The sequence below is a fragment of the Rhinolophus ferrumequinum genome, chromosome 2 (assembly GCF_004115265.2).
Source record: "Rhinolophus ferrumequinum isolate MPI-CBG mRhiFer1 chromosome 2, mRhiFer1_v1.p, whole genome shotgun sequence".
Lineage (NCBI taxonomy): Eukaryota > Metazoa > Chordata > Mammalia > Chiroptera > Rhinolophidae > Rhinolophus > Rhinolophus ferrumequinum.
The window spans coordinates 70,811,899-70,838,410 of record NC_046285.1 but is presented as its reverse complement, the minus strand read 5'-3'; the positions used below and the strand labels follow the sequence as shown (position 1 = coordinate 70,838,410).

The following is a 26,512-nucleotide window of genomic DNA, read 5'->3' as shown; positions in this document are numbered from 1 at the left end:
CATATATCCACAAAAAGACTTCTGTGTTTGTTCATGGCAAGTTTATTCATAATAGCCCAAAATGAGAAACAGCCCAGGTATCCACCAATAGGAAAGTGAATAAACAAACTGCTGTACAGTCAAACAATGGAATGATTGCAATAGAAAGGCGTGAATTACTAATTCACATGACGTGGATGAATCTCAAAGACATCATGCAATCATGCAAGTGAAAAAACTTACACCAAACAGTGCATACTGCATGATTCAATTCTGATCATCTTCTAGAATCAATAATATATGGTGGGAAGTATCGAAACAGTGGTTGCCTATGGCAGGAGATGGCAGGGTGGGCTGGGGATTGATTGGAAAGGAGCATGAGGGAACTTTCTGTGGTGACGGACATGTTCCCCACCTTGATAAGGGTCTGGATTGCAGAGGTGGTGTATGCATTTGTCAGAACTCTGAATGATTCACTTAAGATTTGTGCACTTCAATATAAACTAAATTTTACCTCAACACTAAACTAAACACAACTATTTAGGAGAGAGTGTACTGATTTGTTTAAAATGTATCCAAAATTAAAGAAGTTGCCGTATATATACACAATGGAATATTACTCTGCCATAAGAGGAAATACTGCCATGTGTCACAACATGGATGGATCTTGAGATTATCATGTTAAGCGAAATAAGTCAGCCAGAAAAAGTCGAACCATATGACTTCACCCATATGTGGAATATAAAACTGAAAGCAACAAAGGAACAAGAAAAACAAAAAAAAGAAAAAAAAAACCTCATAGACACAGACAATAGTTTAGTGGTTACCAGAGGGTAAGGGGGGAGGCGGGTGGTAGATGAGAGTAAAGGGGATCAAATATATGGTGATGGAAGGAGAACTGACTCTGGATGGTGAGCACACAATGTGAGCTATAGATGATATATTATAGAAATGCACACTTTCAACCTATGTAATTTTACTAACCAATTTCACCCCAATAAATTTAATTTAAAAAAATGTTTTAAAACATAAAATGGGTTGATGAAAGGATAGAGGGATAGATAGATGGCAGAGTATATGTTAAAGCAAATAAAACAGAACGTTCATTGTCAAGTCTAGGTGGTGGTTCTATGGGTGTTCACTCTACAATTCCTTCCACATTTCTGTATGCTTGAAAATGTTCACAATAAAATGTGCGGCGGGGGAAAGAGTACGAGGCAAAGAATTGAAGACGGCAAGAACAGACAACTCATTCAAAGGGTTTTGCTTTAAAGAGGAACAGAGAGGCAGGGCAAGGCTGGTGGGAGACAAAGGGTGGGGGGAGGGTACTTTTAAAGAAGTAAGATATTATAAAATGTTTGAATAATAAGACCGATCCAATAAAAAGAGGAACTTTGAGGAAGCTAGTGGGAGCATACTGTGGATGCAGAGTTCTGAACAGGCAAGAACAGAGGATCTGGTGGGTTAGGGGTGCAGCCCTCAGCCAGGAACACACACGGTTCATCCACGGCAAAAAGAGGAGGTTCGGGAGACAGAATTATGGGTGAATGCAGGAGGACTTGGTGGTGGGGAGATGAGGTGCTTCTCTTCTGACTGCTTTCGGTTTCCTAGGAAAATAGGCAGCACGATCATTCGCTGAGAGAAAGACAGAAAGGGATGTTGGAAGTTTGAGCAAAAAGGCAGACGTACGAAATAGTCACCTGGGAGAGTGAGAGAATGAATTTACTAGGGAATGTGGTAGGGCTGCCAGAGAGTGCTGATGTCAAAGGAGGGGGGAGTGACCGATTTAATGTCATCAGGAGTGTGCATGTGTGTGTGTATGTGCGTGTGAGTGTGTGTGTGTGTGTCCCAGGTATACTGAGCTGTCTGGAGGAAAGAGCAGAGTTATGCCTGTATAACCCTGATTTTAACCAGCCGTGGGTTTTGCAGGAGAGTAATATCGAGGGAGGAGAGTGGACCATAAATTATAGGGTCAGTAGAAGTGGGGAGTTAGAATACACACGGCACTGATGGGAAGCAAAAAGGGAAAAGAGTCAAAGAATTAGAGGTAAAATTGTTGATCTGGGGCTATTAGAAGGGAGCAGAAAAGTTGGTGGTTGGTGAAGCTGAGATTTGAATCCAGACGTCTGACTCCTAAATCCATCCTCCTAAGTAACACAACGCCGTTTTCAGCACTTCTGGCCTCTATAATTCTCTATGTTTGGGCAATTTGTATACCATTTTGGCCTTTCCAAGACTTGAAGGCACTATTTACCCTCCTGTTCTTAAAAATAACTTTTATAGAAGTGTTCTTTGTTTTCATGGAATGGGAAGTATAAGACATAAAAGCTGGTGTGCTTTTTCATCTCAACAAATTGGCTACAAGAGAAAAATTTACTCTCTTGTGTCTCAGCACATTCCTTTTTGTTGTATATTTCCTGCTCCTAAAGAGAACGTGCTGCTGTTTGGAACAAAACAAATACCACATTAGGAGGCTCTCAAGAAACTAGATTCAAAGTAATTATTTCAAGATAATTTATTTTAAAAACGTTTAAGCATTAAGTCACCTCTCTCTCAAAAACAAGATGCTAGCACCCTTTCAGGAGTGCGGAATTTTAGAAAGAGAGCGCACTGGGTATTTCAGAAAGCATTTTAAGACACCACAGTCTCAATGGCATTTAAGTACTACAGGAAAAAAAAAGAATATTTTACCTACCAATAAATGATCCTGGGCTACTTGGAGATAATAATTTCTCAGAACAAATGAAGGAGTATCCTGGTCTTCAACAGTCCCCAGTGAGTTTGATTTCTAGCAAATGTGTAATGTAAGATTCATTCACCTATGGCTGAATTAATGAAAGTGAGTTTCTGAAGCTACAAAGCTGAAGAAAAGACACAGGAAGCTAGAACCAAGGAGTAGCGACTCTGAACCCATGTGGAAACAGCTGGTCAGACAAATCTTCCACCCCAGAGTTCTGTTTATCCAGTGTTGGGGTTAACAAAGCAACTGAGTTACCTAAGCAGTTACTGGGGTCCCCAGTGCTCAAGGAATTAGAACAGGATAAGAAATTAAAAACACTAACAATATCTTTAACATAACTGAATATTATTTAAGAATTCAAAAGGCATTTCAGAATCTCTTATGCCTGAAAAAGCAACATAATCATAAATTTGCAATGGATTGCACTATAAAAATTGTAATTTGGGCATCAATATTGTTTGAGCTTCTGCGTTGTTTGATTACATACTCAAAACTCAAATGAACGGGTCTATTATATGAGATATATATATATATATATATATGCATGATAATATCTCAACCTGACAAAATTTCAACTAGAATAGGAAACGTGGGAATTTCTCTTATCAATTCTCGTTTCTCATGCAAATATTCCAGCCAAGCAAATACATCTTATGATACATGCAATGCTTTGAAGTTACGTCTCACGATAATTAACTCCCTTCATTAATAGGTCACCATCGCTTTAAACCTTCTAGGCTCTGTCCACCCATTCTTTGTTAATTCCTTGTATGTTCACCGAATTCATCCGTCCAGCCATTCATTAAACAAATATTTATTGAGTGCACAGCTCCCGCAGAGAGCCAGGCACCCAGAGCACAATGGGGGATGAGAAAACACAGTCTGAAGCAGCTTACAGTTGAATTCTCCTGCCAGTCACTGTTCATTCTGCGTTTCCACCACTAGCCTCCCTCTGAGATCCCCAAGGCTGTGTGCCTGTACAAAAGTGCCCACTAACAAACAGGAACCTGGCTGGGGTGTTCCTGATTCTGTACAGTAAATTAGGCTGTCTAGTGAATTTCCTTCCTTGGGATATGGTAATCTGTGTTCAGTGCAGACCTGCTTTCCGGATTAGTTATACAGAAACGGACTGTCTGCACTGAGCATTTTCTCCTTTCTTGAGATCAAATTACTTTCCCTTGGCATCGCCTGCAGTATTTTAAATAAATACCTGGGTGCCCCCAAGTGGCTGATGCTTCTCTCACACTGCAAAAGATAGCTGTACAAAAGGCAGCACCCAAGAAAAACCTCACAGCCGTAGGATTAACATAAGAGAAAATGTTATGGATTTATGCACCAGAAAAGGAATCTAAAGTTATTTTGCATATGTTATAACTCATTTGGATATCAACATACCCAGAAAATAAAATTAAGGACATTTTCCCCTTTTTAATGTTCATAGGGTGGTACCGTGTTTCCCCGAAAATAAGACCTAACCAAGAAATAAGCCATAGCACGATTTTTCAGGATGCTCGTAATATAAAATAAGCCCTACTGCATCTCTTGGAGCAAAAACTAATATAAGACCCGGTCTTATTTTCAGAGAAATACAGTAGGGCTTATTTTATTTTACGAGCATCCTGAAAAACCATACTAGGGCTTATTTTCCAGTTAGGTCTTATTTTTAGGGACATGCAGTATGTATGTGGGGGATAGGTATAAACAAGACAGGTGATGCAAGTTAAGGGCAAAGCCTCCTGGGAAGCAGCAAATGTGTTGTGCCTGCATTCTCAGCTGGGAAAAGGGAATATTGTTTCCCTGATAATCTAATGAAATTCAGATAACATGAGAATTGACTGAGTTTTTAAAACATGAACAAGGATTTTTTAAATATTTGATTGTCAGCCTCAAGAACAAAATGAACTTTTGTGTTTGTGAGTTCACCTGCATTTTCTCTTTGTAAGGACTGAAAAGAGGCTACGCGGACTCGTAAACTGATGAGATGGGTGACAGAGAAACAGGATAATCAGTTTATCAACTGCCGAGAAAACCAGGCCAAGTTCACAAGCTAGCAATACCAGGGAGGTGGTAGGGATGGAGTTTGCCGAATGCATCGGATTCCTGGATCACTCATACGCCTGGATTCATTCAGTTAGTACATTAGGAAATCAAACAGCTTGCCTCTGGTTTTCTAACAATCTGTGTCTCATTAGCTTCCTAAATAAAAACCAAAACCAACATACAATACAGCAATAAAGAAAACAAAATAAACTTTTATTACACAGTTTTTAATTGTTCTAAAGTCTTTTTATGTCTCCTGAACAACACTGACGCAGGAAAGTATTGTCAAATGATGAAATTCAGTTCAGTCCTGGAGCAAAGGGCTTTGATACATTGGCTGATCTGTGGTTCTCTGCATTTATAAGAACACATTGCTGCCGATGACAGCTTAAGAAGACAAAGAAGAGCACTTATTACAGTTGTTTATACACTTCTATTGCCAAGTCCAATGATCTGTTTGTACTTCAATGCCCTGCTGTCATTACAAGGGTTGGTTTGCATCCATTAATGAGACTGCTTATTGAAATTATATTCCTTTATTCCAATATCTACTGAATACCTACTATCTGCTATGCTAAGCACTAAGGATTCAAGAATGAATAAGACAGACACTGTCCTCAGAAAGCTAGCAGACTCATGGAGGAGGCAGCCTACATGGCCCCCCAAGGGAAAGATCCTTCGTACAAACAGAGCTGTGCATGGAAGTGCCATGCAAACGTGGAGAGGGACAGAAGTGATTCAGCGTGCAGGGCAAGTGGGTGGTCAGAGAAGACTCCAGAGAGGTAGAGGATGTTTCTCTCTATCAGTGGACAAGGGAGAAAGGGCATCCTATTCAAAGAGCCCAAAGGCAGGAGAGCACAGGCCATGCTCTGGCACTGAGAATTCCCGCAGAGAGAGCAAGAAAAACAGGGTGGGAGAGAGGAAGAAAAGGAGAGACAGAGAGGATGTGTGGTTTGTATACCGAAGAAGCTGGAAACAAAGTTGAAACATCATGCGACAGACACGTTGAGAAGGGTATTTTTATGATCTGAATGCGTTTCCCCAATCTGAATGTGTACGTTGAATTCCTAACCTAAACAAAGGTTTCATATTAGGAAGTGGGTCTTTGGGAGGAGCTTAAGTCAGGAGGGTGGAGCCCTCGTGCACGAGCTTAGTGATTTATAAAAGAGGCTCCAGAGAGCACCCTAGACCCCTTAACAGTGTGAGGACACAGTGAGAAGAACCTGGAGATGAACCAGGAAGAGGGTCCTCACCAGAAGGTGAAAATGCAGGCACCAGGATCTTGGACTTCCAGCCTCCAGAAGTGTGAGTAATAAATGTCTGTTGTTTATAAGCTGCCCCGTAAGCAGCTTGTTGTTACTAACAGCCTGAACAGACTGCGACAGGGCTTGAATGCCATGCTAAGGAGTTTTAGATCCAATCCTTGGTGACAGGGGGCGTAGAAGGATCTAAACTACAGAATAACACAATTCAATCTGTGTTTTAGGAAACTCACTCTGTAAAGCTGGAGGCAGCGAATGAGCAATATTCTAGTATTTCCCGAACGAAGAGCCCACTTGGGCAGTGGCCACAGCAGAATTACAAAGGAGGCACTGAAGAAGAATTTAGTCACCGGCTGAGTTGGGGAACAGGGAGGCAGGAGGTTCAAAGATGACATTTGTTACTCACCCAAGGAGGTTTTGCAATGAGAAACTAGCCTTACCTAATTATCATCCACAAATAAATACAGAGGGTACCAAAAAAAGTACACACATATTAAGAAAGGAAAAAACTGTATTAAAATTGTAATACAATGAGTGACGCTAGCATCCATTTGATTAATGCCATCTTTTGAGTAAACATCATACTACCCATTGCCACGTAATTCAACTTTGAAAAGCTATACATAGATAACATCTCTTAAAATGTGTATACATTTTTCTGGCATTCCCGGTATATACCAAAAGATCTGGAGAATTTATTAACAAAATTAATTTCTGCTTGCATAAGGAAACATATAAACAAAATTCTATAATTCACACCTCTTTTAGAACTTTCATTCATGCACAAACTATGGCACCAGACATGGTACCAGACATTGCACTGGAGAGAGTGCAGCAAACAAAACAAACTATCTGCTTTTATGGGGTGGGGGTTGCTGCAGTAACAAATAACTATATAACATATGAGAGCTCAGAAGAAATAGAAAGCAGAGCAAAGTGATGGAGCAGGACAGGGTTCTATTTCAGAGCAATGGCCAGGCAAGTCCTCTCCGAAAAGTGATATTTAAGTAGAGATCTGAAGGAAGTCAGCATGCAAACCATACTGCAGAGGGACCGCTTCAATTCACATCTCACTAACTGCAGCGACATTCCCTTCCAGAATCTGCATCTACTTCTAAGAGCTCAGCCATTTGACTCCTATTTGCTGTGAAACTAGCCCCTTCTGCAAATTCATGGTTATGAGACTCAACCACCAGTGGCTTCATGCCTCCCAAGCTTACAGTGAAGAGGGCATCGTGAAAGCCAACAGAATGACTTACCTGTCTCTCCACCCACCTGACCACAGGGTTGCCGAGAGAGTCTCATTTGACTTGGGACTGCCTGTCCCTATCACTGAGTTTGACACAAAGTAAAGGTCCAATAAATACTTGCTAAACAAGTGAATGAAAGCTTTGACTTTGAATTACATTCAAGGGAATAATATACTTAAATTTGGTAGAAAATCCCATAATGAAGGCCTTATGTGTATTCTCACAAAATTAAGACCAAACGTTTGCAACTCTGCCCTTACTAAAAGTCACCAATTTCTCTTTTCAAGTGAATTTAAACCAGACAACAGAACTAAGTTTTTCCAATTCTTCACTTGTCTTAAGACATTCACATCTATATTCAATATAAAAGAATATAAAGTTACGGAATTAGTGGTAATTAATGCACAACTTTACGAGTATACTAAAAATCACTGAACTGTACTCTCTAAAAGGGTGAACTTTATGGAACGTGAATTATACCTCAATAAACCTATTATTAAAAAATAATAGAGGACTCTCAATAAAAGATGAATGAGCATCTGAGTGTCATCACAGAAACAGATTTGCAGTGCTACTAATTTTTGCTTTAATTACAAAAGCTATTATTGGTTTGAATAAAGAATAAAAGGGTCCATTCATATCTCTGTATAAACAAAACAAAAAAGTAAAAATGAGAAAAAAAAATCTGTGCTATAAGCTAAAACTGGACATCTTACCACTCGTTTAAAAGCAAATTTTAAGTTCTGTTAACTTTGATGAGTTCACACCGACTGATGAGTCCCAAAGCTCTTTACTTACGAAAACATCAAAAATAAAGTCTTGGCTATTTGTGATAGACAGAGAGGGAAAACAAAGCAGTGAAAAAACAGTTAAAAATGCACAATTAATACCAGGTCCTTGTTTTAGTTACCAATCACCGTATCAGTGTACCATCTGCCAGAATATCAGACATGAAGAAACACTGATTTGTTTTTACCCTATTTCTTTAGTTGACAACTAAATAAAAGTATAGGGTGGCTTTGTGGTGTGTCAACTTGGCAAGGCTTACCTACATTCCCCAGAATTCCTTCTAGAGTTGGAGTAAAGGAGGGCAGCAGCCATTTTGCAGCAAACACATCTTTTCCCAGTTGCTCAATCAAATATTAATCCAGTGCTATTGTGAAGGGATTTTGCAGATGTAATTAAGATATCTAATCAGTTGACTTTAATTAGTCAAAGGGGAGATTATACTGAGTGGGACTGACGTAATTAGTTAAAAGCTTTTAAAAAAGGGCTTAGGCCTTTCCTGAATTCAGAAACTCCAAGCTTTAGGACTGTCCTTGGGGTTCCAGCCAGCACATGATATTCATTTCTTGACTGCTTGCCCTATGGATTTCAAGCATTCTAAGCCAACCCCACAAGTGAATAAGCCAATTCATTAATAGATTAGTCCCTTAATCTATATAACCTGTTAGCTCTGCCTCTATGGAAACCCCTGGCTGATTCATGATGTTACAGATATTACTGTTGAGAAGACACAGAGAAAGACCTCTTGGCATAGAACATCCAGAAAGACACTAAAGAGTCTCACTCTTATACAATCTCTCCCCCAATCTCTTGCAATAATGACCAGGAGAACAGAAGATTGTGGTTTAATTAATTTTTCCAGCTCAGGCCAATGAGACACAAGTAGGAGTGTTGAAATTCTGAAACAGATTCTTTAAAGGAAGATGGCATGCTCTTCTTCCCTCTTCATTCTCTGCCTCTAATGTAAATATGATGTGTGGAGCTCCAGCAGCCATCTTGGACAAGGAGATGTCCTGGAGATGGCAGATTAGAGAGCTGGTGAGAGCCTGATGATTCCTGCAGCTATCATGCCAGCTCACAACTGCCTACTTTCCAGACTGCTCTTACATGAGAAATAAAGCCACTATCTTGGGGGGTTCTGATGCTTACAGCTAAACACAATGCCTAACTGACATTAGGACTGTTTTCCTATTTTCCCTAGTTTCCTCTTCTTTTAGTAGTAGATTAACACACCTAAGTTGCTACATTATAAAGAATAGCTATACTTAATTTCACCACTCTGTGCGCAGGGACACATTAAGTGTTTTAAGAGGATTAAAGCAGACAGTCACAGTAAAAGCCTATCTTTATTCAGCATGCTTCTAAGCTTTGGCAAAAGGCTAAGAGCAAAGTTTTCAGTCTGTGATAAATGCCTTCACAAAGCCACTAACTTTAATTCCCATGGAGTAGAATTTCATATGTCAAGCCTGTGGTCACTCCAAATCCACTTATTCAACAGATTTGTGCTGTAGAAAATTCACTCCACTATCTCTTCAGATAGGCTCTGTCTTTTCATGTTGGAATCATCTAATTTCTCTCAAACTAACAACCCTTGAACATGTCTGGGATATATTTTTTGCTGAATGCAAACCACATGGTTATCTCCAAGCCTGTAATTCAGTTCAGTAGCACTGGGCTTTCTGGATGTGCGTGAACATAACCACCAAGAGTGGCACACACTGGTGGCGGTAACCTTGCCAACTTGAGCTGTATTGTGTCCCTATATCATGGTGAAAAACTGCATGACACAGCAGACAGCTGACAACTGTGAGAGAAAATAATATCAGTCCCATGACCGAGGGGGAAATGAAATGATTAATATGGAAAACACAGTAAGAAACATCAAACAGGGAAAAGTTGACATTTCCCATACCATTAACTTAAAGTAAATTTATTTTCTCCTCACACTGACTATAAATGGGTGGGTCGAGGGATTAACACTGTGCAAAAGCGTCCGATGGCTTCCTGACCCTGGACCATTTATGATACTGCAGTATCTTGGACTCCTTTTAGAGGGAGGAAGAGGGGCAAAGTTGACATAATCATAACTGAATAGATAAACTTGGGAAACTGTAAGTGTGAACACAATGGGTCAGCTGTTTTCAGTACGAGCCTCGATTGTTGTGACTCAGCGCCTTTGTTCATGCCACTTCCTTCCTTTTAGAGCTCCCTGGACAATCCTGTCTGTCTGGTTCTTGGGCTCCTAACCCCGACACTATTTCTTTAACACTGGTGCTCCTGGGGGTTCTCAGCTCTAGCTAGTCTACCTGTCGACCTGACCTCATTCTATGTCCCCATGAGGAGGGGGTCTCATAGACATTCATGGCTTCACCAACTTGACTACTCTCCTTTCCCTTCTTAGTCCTGAATACCCAGAACCCACTGACCTGTCCCTCAGACACCGATTTTATCAAGTTCAAAACTGAACATGATGAAACTTCTGTCTCATCTCAATTCCATCCTCTTTCCCTCTCCCACAGCCCAGCCACACATGGACCAACCTCCATATTCCATACTTCAGTTATTAGCTCCACTATGCACCCAGGGGCCACAGCCACCCTTTTATCTACTCCATCTTATTATTCCACTAAGAGTAGTGGGGGGCTGGATGACCTCCAAAAGCAATTCATACACATTGGGCGTATGGATGGCTCAGGGAGCTCCTGGCCTTTGGACATCGACCTGCACCAGCAGATAAACAAAGGTACAAGGGGGCCCTCAGCCAGACTCACTCATGTGACTTCGAGGGGCTGAGCCATGAGAGGGAAGAGGGGCTGTTTCCCTGCTCAGCTCCAGGTCAGCTGACGCTGCTGCAGTCAGCAGCTGCAGGAAGCAATGTCAACGGCTGTCTTCCTCATTGCTTCTGTGAGTGACAGGAAAACAAACCCAGGAACTTCAGGCTCCTCGTGAGAAATTTCTATGGGCCACACACTGGAGTTCAACATCCTTCTGGAGCTCCATGCCCCAGATTTGAAAACTCGGGAGAGCAAGGCCTGGGAAGTGGCTTCATTGGCACAGATCCCACTCTCCAGGAAGGCACCTCCAGCTATGGCAGGCGGGGCCTCCCCTTCAAATCCCTTTGGCCCATTGTCATCAACAAGGAAGCCAAAGCAGAAGGCAGCAAAGGGGGCGGAGCTCTGCGAGCACAGGTAAGGTATCTCAGACTCCAACAGGACCTGGAGGAGACTTTTATTAAAGATCCCACGTTTAAACACAAACCAATGAAACGTGCATTACCTCTATTAACCCGACTTCATTTGAAGCCTTGTGCTGGCAGAGCCTGAGGACATTGCCTAAGTGTGTCTCCTACTTTTCACCCCTAACATAGCTCAGGCACTTCTTCCCTGCCTCCCTCACCACTCCCCTTTGAAACATTTCTACCGATAGCTGCCAGAGTGATCTCCTAGAAACATAACTCCAGTCGTGTTCCGGAGTGGCTCATCCCTGCTCCTGAGAATTGGTTGGCAAATTTTCAGGAATTTTTTGCATCAGTTGTTACATATAGCAATAACTTTAAATTATATAAACGTACAATGAAATAAATTATATTAAACCTGAAGGTGTTAAATGCTCAAAATTAGTCACTTGTTTATCACTTTAGTACATTTTCATAATATCTATGCTCTTGAGGTTGCTTAGGTCTCTTTTACCTGTCTGTAAATGTAAATCCTGTATGTTGTTGTGCTACTGTGCCTCTCTTCCCAATTCCCTGTAACTTGAAATCATCCATAATGAGAGTATTTTCACATGGAAATTGAGAAACGCTACAAATCATAGCTTGATTTTTTTGTTTTGTTGATTGTCTAGGCTTAAGAAAGTGGTGGAGAAAATGTTAATAAAATGTGTGGTGCCTGTGGTGGTTATACTATGAATAAAACAAAAGCTGAGGAAATATTGTCTAGTATTATCCAATTCATAAAGAAGATGCTTAATGAGCAAGTGAAGTTCTGGGAGGAGCCTTCATTGTTTCACTTTCATTTTACTCCACACTGTAATAGGAAAACATCACCTCCCCTCTTTCACCAATTGTAACCATTGGTTGGCTATGAATATAAGAGTTCAGCAAAAACCAACACAAACATATCAGAATCAATTAGCTATTTATGATAAAGAGTATTGTATATTTTATTATTACTTGTAAACTGTGTACTACACATTCTTTATATCAGTAAAATGTATAATAGACATATATGTGGCAAATACTTAATGTCATCGATGGTTCTTAGAAACTGCGACTTTAAATGAAACAATATATAACAAAACCAATTTTCCCAAAGGCTAATTGATGTAAACAAGAGTTAAGTTCCTACAGCATATGTCAGGTCACAAAAAATCACCAAACTTCTAAATGAAGACCCAACACACTTCTAACACTAAAGACTGAAATAAATGTGAGCTATACATACCTTTAAGAAAGATTAATAAAAACAAATAAGAGGATTCTTTTCCACCCCGCTTATTCTAGTGCAGGGTCAAGCCTGGCCAGAGCCTCTCCCTGCAGCTCAGGGACAGGGTAGGCCCCCACCCTGGACAGGAAGCTTTCCATCGTAGGGCCACTCCCACACCCACCCACACTCACTCAGACGGGGGCGAGGTAGACATGACAATTCAACTCACATGCGTATCATTGTGATGTGGGGAGAAACAGAAGCACCTGGAGAAAACTCACACAGACTTGGGGAGAAGGTGCCAACTCCACACAAACAGTTGCCCCAGATGGGAACAGAATTATTTTTCTCATCAACATTATAATGAAACAACACTGAACAAAATGACTTTATTCTAGGACTTGCTGTTACACACACATACATATTCATTTTCCTGGACAGCTGGTTGGTACACATTTACAAGCACACCATTGTATAAATCTGGTTAGGTGGCTCCTTTGGTAAAAAAATCTCTCAATAGATCCTTGTATCAGCCACATTTTATGTACTACTTCTAATCATCTCCAACACACCTTGCATTCCTGCCACTGCACTGGCAGCCAGTTCCACTAAGAATCCAGCCGACTTCACACCAGTGCAACCTAACCAGGCCTCTCTAGCCCGGTGCCCTCTGATGCTGCTTCATGTAGCATCCGTGGGAACCTGCCTGGCAATCAGACATACACAGTGTGAAAAATGGGGCTGCCTTTAATCGATGGGAGAGAAGAAACATGGATAAAAGCTTCCCCCCTTTTTCCTCCAGGTAAACTGTGCTGATGCATTTCATAAGACTTCTCCTGAGCAGATCCTTCAGAATCCATCAACCAGTTGCAGCTAGAAATGACCAACTCAATAATGCTTCCTTCCCCTGGTCCTTACCCCTGCTCCAGATGTCATGGGAAGTAAACTACCCGGCACAAGACTCTCCTATAGCATAGAGTCTTGTGCCAGGTAGTTTACCTCAAGCAGAAATGGCCCTCTGAAACTGGCCTCCATCCCCTCTCCTGCTTCATATTCCTTCCCATCTCTGATGCTTTGCTCATGCTCTTCCCTCTGCTTGGAATTCTCCCCTAAAGAGTGGGCAGAGATTTATAAAAACCTGTAATTTATTACCACCACAACCACGTAAATGAGGAAACTGAGGACCAGTGTACGAAGTTCTGGCCCAAGGTTTTCAATGGCTAATTTAAGACAGAACCCAACACTCTCCTAGTTTTGATTGGCTTCTACTTCTGGTTCCTAAAGTGTTCAATATCTCTATTCTAGTCCTGAAAGTCTACTGAATTAAACGTTTCCTTTTTCTATTTCTCAAGATACACGGATTTCCATTTCCCTTTAAATTATTACTTTTCATTAACTAAACCGTTTTGTCTGTCACTAAAGACCAGTAATTGCCTTTTACTGACTGAGTCAATCCCATTCCTCAAACATTTGCTGTCCACTTTATATTAGGAATTAACGAGTGAAATGAGGAAGACAAAAATGGATAAGACATGTTATTTACTCAAAAGGCATTTATAACTCAGTGTGAGAAACAAGATGGTATACTAGTACCTCAGTACATGGTATGATTATTATGATGTGAGAGCTAAAGGGGTTGAAAATATCTGCTAAACCTATTTAAATATATACATAGAAGATATAAGCAAAAACTGTTCACATGCATAGTATTATATATACAATGGGAGGCAGAGCAAGTCGCAATACTAAGAAAATGAAAAGCAAAATGAAGAAGAGCTCGAAAAGAAGGCTATTTACAGAATCAGAACTAATGATTAACCCAGATCGACCAATCAACAACTGCATGAGTGCCTGCTATATATGTGCCATTAGTTTTAATACAAACATATTCTGTACTATTTTAGACAAGCAACAACACCCAAGACGTTGATCGCAATCATACAAAAAGACTTTAAGAGCAACTGGTCCTGAAGAAACAAAGGTCCCAAGAGGTTCATTTTCTTATCCCATCTATTTTCCTTTAGGGATCCTGCCACCACCATTCTTCCCCAAAAACTCACACTTGACCCTTCAATCTCCCTTGACTTCTCCCTCTCCCTTATTCCCAAGAATTAATCAAGTACTAAATCTCTGCTTCTGCACAGCGCCATCCCACAGTTGCCTCTTTCCGACCTTCAGGTTCTTCTTCAGGCCACCCCTGCTTGCAGATGGGGCTGCCTGAATAATTCCTAACCAGCTCTCCTGAAATCACTGTTCTCTTCCCAAGCCATCCATCACAATGCCACAATTGCCCTTTGTAAGCATGGCTGTGATCATGCTGTTCCCTTGCTGCCAAAATCCAAAACCCAAGAACATGTTCAGTTTGCCTTTCCAGCTCCCTCATTCTCAGTCCCATCTGTTTCTAGTTGTTCCTTCCCCCACACCAACCGTCCACTCCACTTGTGCTAGACTATAGCCCTACTCCCAAATACATGCTGTACTCTCCCTCCCATCAGGAGATTGGGATGGTGCCATTCCGCCAAATGCCCTACCTGTCAAGGTATTAACCACTTGTCAAGATCCTGACTAACCTCTCCCTCTTCCATTAGGGCTTCTCAAATCTCCAGTTGTTCTTTTGAGCCATTTCTCCACTCCCTGTTTCCCACTGCACGTTACTTGTACTTATTTCACAGCATTTACTCTTTGAATTGTGGTTACTGATGTGTCAGCTAAACCATTAGATCAGTGGTTCTCAAATCGTGGTCCCCAAACCAGCAGCATCCCATCATCCGGAAACTTGTTAGAAATGCAAATTCTCTACCCAGCCCAGACCTACTGAATCAGAAGCTCTAGGGTGAGTGAGGCCCAGCATTCTGTGTTATGATGAGCCCCTAGGGCCTAGGATGCACAGCGGAGTGTGAGAACCACTGTACTAGACCGTGAATTCCTCGAGGGCAGTTAATTTAAAGAGGACTAAGGTTAATTCATGCCAGCTCCAGAGCAGGCCCTGAGACAGAGAAGAGTACTAGTGGAATTTCTGGAAATAAACTGTCCAGAGTCACATTAAGTTAGTTGCAGAGACCAAAACAGAACTCAAGTTATCCTGAATACCACCCTAGAGTTCTTTCCAGCACGCCCACAGTTTCTATTAGTCAATTTAGACCATTTACATTTATGCATATATACCTACATAGAGTAGAAAATGCACCTTAAATTACCTAATAAGACAGAGTGCACAATTCACAGATCAGGTCATTTTCCATCTGTAACTTCAAAAGGATGAATTAGTTGAGCTGGCCAAGAAGGCGTACTTAGAGATGCCCTGTTTGTATGAAAGGAGAGATCCTGCAGGAACTGAAGAATCATGGGCCACTGAATTTGTGTTCTTCAAACTTTTTATAGGACTCACTATGAAAAAGTAAATTATACTCACAGAATGGTTTTAGAGGCAAACTCAAAAGGTTGTCTTTTTAAAAACATATTATAGCATACTGTGGATGTCTCTTTTGAATGCATACTTTTTAGTAAGCAGCTTTTGACGAAAGCATCTGCAAATATATTAATAATGTGAAAAAAGCTGTCATGTCCTGATGTGAACACGGTTTTTAAATTCCTTGCTTATTTATTTTGGACCTTCTAGTATTTAAAACTGACTAACGTTAGCTTAATTTTTTGAGGGCTTATTCTTCTTCTCTCAATCTTTAGGATTTTTAGGGGCTTCTTACTTCTTCCATGCCATTCTTCTTTGAAAGTTTCATGATGGCTGTCATGTGAGAATAATTTCCAAACCCATTTTCCTTTTTTTTTCATGACTCATTTGTAAAACAATAGATAAATAGATAAATGTAAGTATCACTGCCTCTCAAAACGTGAAACCTAAAGAAACTTTAAAGGAAAAGGAAAAATGCTCAGGTCACTGAAACCAGGTAACACTCACCGAGATTTAAGCCAGATAGTCCCACGTATTTCTATATAATCCGCAACGGCAGGAAAGTGATTTAGACAAGATCAAAGTGGACTCATTAAAATACCGTGGGATGCAACGTAGAGCGCAATGGTGACGGAACGTAGAGCCCAATGGTGACGTGTGCTTAGTGGATTACAATCACTTAAACATCCTCGCGAATGCAATTCTAAACCCATCTCTGCAGCATGAAGCAGTGGATCTAAACTTTGAAGAAAACCAAGCCTCTGTTTTGGGAAACAATGTCCTTCAGGCCCACCCTCTGAGAAGAAGAGGCTCCAAGGTGGCTGGCGAGCCCAGAGGCTAATTTAGGGACCACAGACTCTCAGCTGGTGGGGGGGCAGTCACTGCCCACTCTGCCCCAGAGCTGTGATACCTCTCTTTCTCCAGCTGAGCTCTGGGACTATGGTGAGGAGGACCCCAAGACCAAAGAAGACCAGGCCTTGTCAGAAGCAATGCCTCTCCCTCCCTGCTCCCGACACCACTTGGTTTGTCTGCCATGACAAAGAAGAGAAATTATATTCATTTCTAGTCATTCCTGCTCATTAAACATAGCTCATTTTAAATTATGCACAAATTTCATAGCCTCCCCAAGTCCTTGGGCCTAGGAAATCAGGGTTTATGGGCACTTTTACTGCATAGAAGTCATCAGATTAAGGGTTTATGACTTAGTAAATTGAGGGGAAACAGTTTACCACCCCAAAATATGCCTTTTGGATACTGATTATATTAAAGTGGTTATTTTTTTAAAAAAACGAAAGACTCAGAAAGAAACTTTGACCTTTCCTAAAAGACTTTAGATAGAGGAGCTGCTCCAGGAAGGGAACTATTATTATAGCTAACTATAGATTAATATGAACTAGGTGTGATAGAGAGGGAGGAACCTAGCAAGGCCCATTTGATCAAAGCCCGCTGGTGTCATTGATAAAGATGGCCCAGCAAACATTTATTTATCAAACATGTGCTTTTCTATCTCCATGTGAATTGCCTTCCCGCCCTTTGAAGTCCCAAACCATAACTGCTCCCTTCTCCTTAGCTCAAGACGGCATATAAGCCTTAACGACTGATTGGATCTGTCCTTTAGTCTCATATATACTTATGTTCGGAACCCCTATATGTACGTACGTAATACCTTTGGACATTTTCTCCTGCTAATCTGTCTCATGTTAGTTTGATTATTAGTCCAGCCAGAAGAATTTAGAAAGGTAGGAGGAAAATTATTTTTTTGAGGAATTGAGGAAAAATACCCTGGGTGGAATCAGAAGACAATGTCAATATGGGAACTGGTTTTATAGGAAAGAACGAGAATTGAATGTTTGCTCTGGTTGTGTTAAAATAATTCTAATTACAGTCAATTAAGTAAAGTGCTTATTTTTTATGCTTAACTTGTACTTAATTACCGTACAGTACAATAATGACTTCTCAACACTTTCTAAATTAACACCATCATCCTTGAATTAATTGCACCCATAAACTCTTCAGGCCTGTCTAGCCAGATCTCCAGGCCCAGCTTTGGGTATATCATCTGATCCTCCGGGGAGGTGACAGTCACATGAAAAGCTACAGAGTTTACTTCCCATAGGTTGAGAGCAGCCCTTATTCCAAAAGACAGTAATATCTCAGCAATGAATCATTGTCATGAACATGGTGACATCTGTGAGGTCAGAAAAGAATGATTAAGAAAACAGATGAATCACTTGGGAATCCAGAGTTCATACTAACATCATATACTTGTATGTGGTATGACAATTAAGTTCGTGAACTCATCCTAGAAAAAGTGCTACCTACCTCATTGATGAATATCACTACGGTCACCTTCAAAGTACTCCCCTTGGGAAGCTATGAACCTATGCCAGTGCTGAGTCCACCCTTCAAAGCAATTTTGAAACTCTTTGTCTGGAATGGCCATCAGAGCTGTCATCGTACTACCCTTGATGTCCTGAATGTCATCAAAATGTCTTCCTTTCAATATTTCCTTTATTGTCGGGTACAGAAAGAAGTCACTGGGGGCCAGATCAGGTGAGTAGGGAGGGTGCTCCAATACAGTTATTTGTTTACTGGATAAAACCTCCCTCACAGACAGTGCTGTGAGAGCTGGTGCATTGTCGTGATGCATGAGCCATGAATTGTTGGTGAAAAGTTCAGGTCATCTAACTTTTTCATGCAGCCTTTTCAGCACTTACAAATAGTAAACTTGGTTAACTATTTGTCCAATTGGTACAAATGGATAATCCCTCTGCTATTTAAAAAGATTAGCAACATCAGTTACAACAAGTTTGCAAACTTCATGGTCAGAAGTTTCCCCATCAGCGTCTTCACTGACCAATCAAAGGGGCACCATTCTGACCAATCGGCACAGTGCCTTTTGGATCAATCAAACTGTGAGGATTTGGAGTCCTCATTTGTATGAGGACAGACCAATCAGGGACCAAGCGCTGGGGTTTCTTGCTACATAAGCCAGCTCCCCTCTGGCTGGGGTAGTGCAATTTCCCTTTCCACCCAAGACTGCATTTTCCCGCTGGAGCTGAAACACTGAAGAGGTCTCACAGGTCCAGGTAGAACAGGCAGAGCCGAGCAGAACACGACAAAGCGGAGCTGACCAGAATGAGCAGAATAGAGCAGAGCTGTACAGCTGGAGAAGGGCCTTGCCCCAGGGCGAGGAAGGGAAAAGGGAGGAAGCAGCTGACTCACTGCCCCCATCTAGGAATCATCAAGAATGATGGCTCTGCTTTTGGGTGTTTCACATTCTGGGATTTCACAGAAGAGCTCATTCAGAAAAGCAGTTCTTGAGGGTAGGGGTAAGAAACAGTAACCACAATTTTTTTTTAAAGTGTGAAGACTGTGGTCTAGGTTATTGACAAACAGTCTCCACTTCCATTCGTGATTCACAAGAGTATGCTACCTACAACCCTATAAAGCTGATGGGGCCAGCAACGCCCTCCTCCCATTTAATGTGAAACTAAAGAATGTGGTGGAGAGGTGTTTTTCCAACATTGTATAAGCTAGTTCACTCTTACCTGGAGAGTATAATCTATTCTTCTTAATTCTAAATACAGTTTAAAAATACAACTCTACACATAGACCCTTCAGTAAAGAGCAATGAATCATGATTCTATTAAATGCTACACTTCTCCTATTAAATGAATCATGTTTCTCCTATTAAATGCTATGCTATTGTTACAGATTACGAAAAATCAAATTTTCTAGCTAATGTCAAAACACACACCCTAAAAGTATTGCACTCATCAAAGACAGAGTTCATTTTCTATGGTTATTACCAGCTTTGTTGCCAGAAGTCTTCCTACTGCTTCTCATCATTGGGGTCTCATGGAATCCCATTCTCACCCAAGAATTCCTCCCCAGCAAACTTCATGTTTCCCTCCTCTGTATTCCCACATGGTCACATTTCCATGTCTACTCTAGCATTAATTCCAGTTTGCTTAGTTATTTATGGATGTCACTCCTGCTGATTTGGAGTGGAGAGGGGAGGGTGATGTGTAAAAGAGGGGAACCTAACATTTATTGTGCCATTTCTATGTTCCAGGCTCTATGCTAAACACTTTACAGGCATTGTTTCCTGCAGTCCTCACAAAAATCCTGTAAAATAGGAACCTTTTTAACACCCATTTTACAGATGGGGAAACCAAGGCACAGAGGATTTTTAAGTTGCCAGTCACAGGCCACATGGATAGAACCCCTAGGATCTGAATCCAACCTCTCCAGTAAGCCAAGGCCCATAGAAATTATTCCTTCCAATGAGGACCCGTGGGGCCCAGCACTGCCTTACAAACCTCACAGACATGCTTTGCTTAGCCACTGCACCATTACACTGCATTTCCAGCCAATACAGCAGCACCTTGAGTCTGGGATTGAGGTGAGGTGAAGATTAGGGTTACAGCCTTGCTCTGTTTCCTAACTTAAATATTTACCATATACAATATCCTAACAAGTGGGGTTTTTTTCCCTTAAGATAGTGGGATTCTGCCTGGATGTTCCCCCTCCAGTTTTGTTTTTAATTTTTTGACATCACAAGCATGTTAGTACCAAAAGTGTATTTCATCCCAAATCCTGTACTCTTACCTTAGCTTATATGATTTTATTTCAAAGTGGAAATAATGGTGAGATTTAAGAAACAATATCTAAACTTCATCTTTAATTTATCTTTTCTTCTACTCTCTGTCCCTTTTATCAAAAGTCCCACTTTGGGGCGGCTAGATGGCTCAGTTGGTTAGAGCATGAGCTCTGAACAACAGGGTTGCCAGTTGATTCCCACATGGGCCAGTGGGCTGCGCCCTCCACAACTAGATTGAAGGCAACAGGCTGCCGCTGAGCTGCCGGAGGGGCTGCTGGATGGCTCAGTAGGTTAGAGCAGGAGCTCTCAACAACAAGGTTGCCAGTTCAATTCCCGCGTGGGATGGTGGGCTGCGCCCCCTGCAACTAAAGATTAAAAACAACGACTGGCCTTGGAGCTGAGCTGCGCCCTCCACAACTAGATTGAAGGACAAATACTTGGAGCTGATGGGCCCTGGAGAAACACACTGTCCCCCAATATTCCCCAATAAAAATTTTTACGAAGTCCCACTCTGGGTTCTGCATATTCATACCACCACTCCCTAATACATCTGGAATTGTTTTCCGGCTCTAAGCCCTGGAACCCCCTTCCCAACCCATTGCTACCTCCCCAGTCTCCTTATTTCAAAGGACTCCTTTATCAGAACTTGCGTAAAGAAACTGCAGGAAAAGAACAATGCAATGCAATGCGTACAGCTGGTAATCAAAATGCCACAGACTTTCCATTCCACATCTCCAAACCTATTTGTAAGGCTAGTTAAACAGCGGAACAAATAAATAAGTAAAACATTAGTCATAAAAACATTCTTTTCTGGAAATGCCTATATATTTTGAATAAACTGAATGGCCCCATCTTCCTTCATCCATCAAGGCACCCTTTCATTCAGCTCACGTCTATTGCACTACAATGGACACTGCAGACACAAAAACGACAAACACAGTCTGTGACCTCAAACCCTCCTCCTTTCACAGGGAAGACAGATGATAAACAAAATAATTGTAAAGGCAGTGATTCTAATATCATGTTATATATGAAATCCATTCATATAAAAGTGGTGTAAACAAAAACAGGCTAGATCGTTATGAAGATTGCAAGCAGAAGCTCAGTTCCCTGGTAGCTCCTTGTCTCCAGGCGTTGTTGATATGCAATGATTTTAAGTAACATAAGATCACTTCTAGATAAACCAAAGGAAAGGTAATTTTCAACCTTGTTTGGCACGTCTAAGGGCATTACGTCTATTGCACTACAATGGACACTGCAGACACAAAAACGACAAACACAGTCTGTGACCTCAAGCCCTCCTCCTTTCACAGGGAAGACAGATGATAAACAAAATAATTGTAAAGGCAGTGATTCTAATATCATGTTATATATGAAATCCATTCATATAAAAGTGGTGTAAACAAAAACAGGCTAGATCGTTATGAAGATTGCAAGCAGAAGCTCAGTTCCCTGGTAGCTCCTTGTCTCCAGGCGTTGTTGATATGCAATGATTTTAAGTAACATAAGATCACTTCTAGATAAACCAAAGGAAAGGTAATTTTCAACCTTGTTTGGCACGTCTAAGGGCATTATTAAATTAGACCAAAATGTGCATAAAGAACTGACAAAGGTTTTAGCACCCTCACTTCTCTTTCTGTGCTCCCCCTTCTACTTCCTCCTCTCTCTGCAATTGTCACTCCCTCCCTTTCCACCGCATTCCTTTTCCCGTGTTTATTCCTTATTCTCCTTCACCCAAATGTACTGTCTGTAAAAGCCTACTTTGAAAAAAATCACTGTTGAATACTGAACTTTGATTTTCCTGTTCTTAATATAAAGTGTGTCAGTTTATGCCCTTAGAAGTCTCTCTCTCAACAAAAGAACCAACTAAACAAAGTTATTTTGATTTCCATGTTGTCTTGGCTGATTTTCTTCTGTGCGTCAGAGGCTTTCAAAAGGTTCCCAACTCTAGGTCCAAAAAGCTCAAAAAAATGATTGAGGACAGAATAAAATATTCCCCTCATCCAGAGGGGAGCCCAGGGTCACAGGCCTCACCAGCTATTGAGGAAGTAATCGGGGATTGTGGAGCCCTAAGCAGCAAGACTCCCCATGCTCCCCAGCTGGCAACAAGCTTTTGCTCTGTCTGCCCCTGACATAACCTGCGCCGTTATTTAGCAGGTTGGCTCCACGATGGTTATAATGATTATTAAAATACTGACGCATTTCCCTCCTGACTGGCAAATACTGTCCCCCCTCTCAAATACACACTCTGCCTCCCCAGACATTCCCAGGATCCCTGCCCCAACCCTGTCACAATCAAGAGGAGGCTTGGCCCAGTAGAGGGTCTCCACGACCCTGTCCCAGGGCTTCCAGCCCAGGATATAACCATGTTCCACCTTAATTTCCTCTTCAGAAAAATAAGGGAGCTGAATTAATAGTCTAAGTTGCACTCTGATTGCAATTATGTCATATTACTTATCCCTAAGGACAAGCACAAGCTAGGAATATAATAACCTGAAAAAAGTTCATTCGTCAGGAGAGTGGAATCGCAGGTTATATTTTTCTAGTGAGATAACAGTGCCAAAACTCTGGGTTCAGGCTGCCTGGCGTGGAACCCCAGCTCTGCCATGTGCTAGTTATTATGTTCTCACTGTGCCTCCAATTGCCTCATCTCTAAAATGGGGCTGATACTATTACCTACTTCACAGAGCTCTTTTGAGGATTAACGTTTAGAATAGTGTCTGGCACACAGGAAGCACCATATGAGTGTTGATTAAATAAACAAATCATTTTATTCTGTCACTGAAATATTTGTTCAATAAATTCAAAAATTAAGGAACGTTCACAACAGAAGGGACAAAAAAAGAACTGTGACAGTAAGAAACACTTACATAACATACACAATTGTTTAATAACCCAGCACTAAAACATCTGGGATCCAGACTTTACACTGCACCGTGAATTCAGGGACACTAACACATCGGAATGCGTTCTCACTGCAACAGAAGATACAATTTGTATGATTCCATTTCTAATCAGAAATGTCACAGGCGTATGGGAAATTTAGGTTACAAATTTCTCATTTTAACCCTGCAACAACATTTAACTATATATATTCAGCAGGAGAATACATTTTATTTTGTGGTGCTAAGACTTACAGGATAGTAAACATAAAACCAGGCCTAGCACAGCGACATTTCTTTTGTGAAAACAATGACTCAGACTAACTGTGAATTTAAAGAGCCATAACTTATGTGAAAACAATGACTCAGACTAACTGTGAATTTAAAGAGCCATAACTTATGTGCTGAGTCTCCTGGCATAAATCTTTAGTAAACACCTGAGTGAAGAAGAAATTGCTACTACACCCACCACCTAGCTGGACCAAAACTGCTTTTAGTTTCTAAATATGTGCCACAACCTGAGTTTAAGCATAATTTAGACAGTTGCTATTGCACTACAAAAGGGGACAAAAGTATTCTATTTTTCTGCTAGGCAGGGGAGGAAACTATCAATAATAACTCCCTTACCTGTGTCACCCTCTTGATAGCTAAACCTCACAATACCTTTATGTGAAAATTTAAATAGCTCACACGCTTATCCTAAAGTAGTGATGTGTTAGAACTTTCCTGATAGAGATAAGATGACTAAACACAATTTGGTTATAGCTTTTCACCTCTTCTCTTCAAAAGTACATTTCTCTAAAGCAATGACAGGAGAACTCAGACTTGCTTAGGAAGAAAACTAAAGCCTGCAACACAATCATTATCATTAAAATGTTATTAAAATCCAACGAGATGAAAAGAAGGATGGTGGTGGAAGGATGGTGGAAGAACGGTGGTGATGGCAGCATGACAATGTGAATGCCGCTGACTGTATGCTTAAAAATGGTCAAATGGCAAATTTTATGTTATGTGCATTTTACCACAATAGAAATAAAAACTTTTTAAAAAACCCTGAGAATTAAAGGTAAATGGATTTTATAACAAAGAATTTTTTATTAAGTAACACAATTAGTACTCTGACAATTTCCAAGGACCAAGGTCCCCCAACCAACCTAAATGAGCATTATACAGCACTTATCACGGTAGTTCATAAATATTCCGACATCAGGGACCAACACGGTAAAGGTACATCTTCCTCAAAGCCTTCACTACTACATTTTTTATATGGATTGTGAATTGTACTGGATCTTAAGAAGACAGACTGGGAGCTCAAACAATTAGTTAGAAGGTCCTCAAACATTTAAAGGCTGCATACAAATTCAAGCTAAAAGCCTGTGTACAAATTCACTTGTATGTATGTATGTTAGAAAACATCTCCTACTGAAAGAGATCCTTATTCAGATGGGCATTGTGTAAATGTGGTGACTGTTAACAGCTCACGCTGTAGGCTCTTTCCCTTCTTAAGGCTTTCACTGCACCACCATTAATTAGCCCATTTCACACAGCGCAGAGGTCTCTGGGGACCTAGATTCCCACAAGCCCTTGGAAGGCCCACAAACGTTATCTAAACTGACACTGGCAGGCCTGGCAGATAAACTTAACGGAACTCTCAATTCTGGGGAAAGATAAGGATGATCAAACGCAGAAACCTTGGTGGATCTTAAGAATGCACTTGCATTTAGTACTTCACAGAGGAGGTAAAGGCAATAATCCAAGATTAGGAGAAGGCGCAAACATAGGCGTGGCGGTAGCTCTGAACTGATTCTACAAGGGCAGTTCAGAAGGACGTCACAAAATCCTATCCAAGACTTGGGGCACTGCGCTCCTGGATCTGAGATCTGGGTACCAAATAACTTTGAGTTGGCTGGAGAAAAACAAGCCCCTTGACACACCCCCCACTCCAGGCCCCCGTGTCCCTTGCCCCAACTCGACGTCAGCTCTCCTTGGCGCCACAGCGAGCAGCTGTGTGGCCACATGCCCAGGACCGTGTATCTGGCAGGCTGGGCTCTGCGCCTCGCAACGCAGCACTTCCCAGAGCGCCCGCCATCCAGGTCATCCCACAGCGCGCGGACTCCGGGCGCTCGAGATAACCGGGGAGCGCCAGACACACTACACTGGGGCCCCGCCGCGGGCTGGGCGGGTGCCTCCAACGTCGGCCTGGAGCCAAAGTGGCTCTGCGCTCCGGCCCGCAGCCTGTCCCGGCAAACGTGCGCGCCGAAGTTGTTGGCGTCCACTCTGCAAGAAATGGACCGGAAGGCGCGCACTGGAGCCCTCCGATGGAAGCCAGAGGGGCTGGTCCCGCGAGGCCGCACGGCGCTGGCGCCCGCTGCTGCTGCGGCTGCCAAGGTCCCGTCCAAGTTGGGCGGGGAGAGGCCAGCTGCCCAAGGTTGGAGGGAGAAAGGACGGAGGGTGAAGGAAGCGGAAACCGGGCTCCCACGGGAGCCCTGTGCACCCCGGCCACAGCGCAGCTCCTACCTGAAGGGCCAGTGCGGCCGCGGGCACTTGCACGGTGGCGGCGGATTCTCGGGGTTCAGGCGCAGCTGGCACAGCTGGAGTCGCCGGAGGAGGGAGGGCCTGAGCTGCGACAGCGCTGCTCCGCCGCCCGGAACTCGCCGTCCGGATTCGCCCGGACAGGGGTGGGGCGAGGTGGTTTTCAGTTCGGGTGCCTAGCGGCGCAGGCTGTTGTCCCCTCGGGACTGAAGGGCTCCGGCCGCCGGGCCTCTCTCCTGGTCCTGGTTTCTTTCTTGTATCCCAAAGTTTCACAAATCAGCCGCATCAACCTAGGGAATGTCACTAGCGTTAGTTATTGTCAGGTACTCTTGAGCCACCAAGTGCCCAGGCACTGTTCTGGGAGCTTTGTCTATATTATCTCATTCTCATCTATTGCAGCTGGTAGCCACCAGCGATAGGCCCGTTTTACAAGTGGGGAAACAGCTGATCACAAAGGTGAAATAACTTGCCTGTGGTATACAATTACGAAGTAGGAGCTTTGTTGACATCACTTATAAGCCTTCTTTCAACTTCCTACTTCCTAAAGTAGGTGTTATCGCTAATTTACAGATAAGGAAATTGAGGTTCAGAAAAGTGAA

The 26,512-nt window shown here is 42.0% G+C and overlaps 1 protein-coding gene across 2 annotated transcripts in view; it reads right to left on the bottom strand.

Moving 5' to 3' along the window:
• The window catches only part of PLD1 (phospholipase D1), a 180,045-nt gene extending 154,005 nt beyond the window's left edge, over positions 1-26,040 (bottom strand). The window contains exon 1 of one of the 2 annotated variants that reach the window (XM_033128195.1): positions 25,899-26,040. The gene's annotated coding sequence lies outside the window, so the exon portion shown is untranslated. The remainder of the gene's footprint in view (positions 1-25,898) is intronic. The other variant, XM_033128221.1, reaches the window with a different exon arrangement.
• Positions 26,041-26,512: the final 472 nt, after the last annotated feature.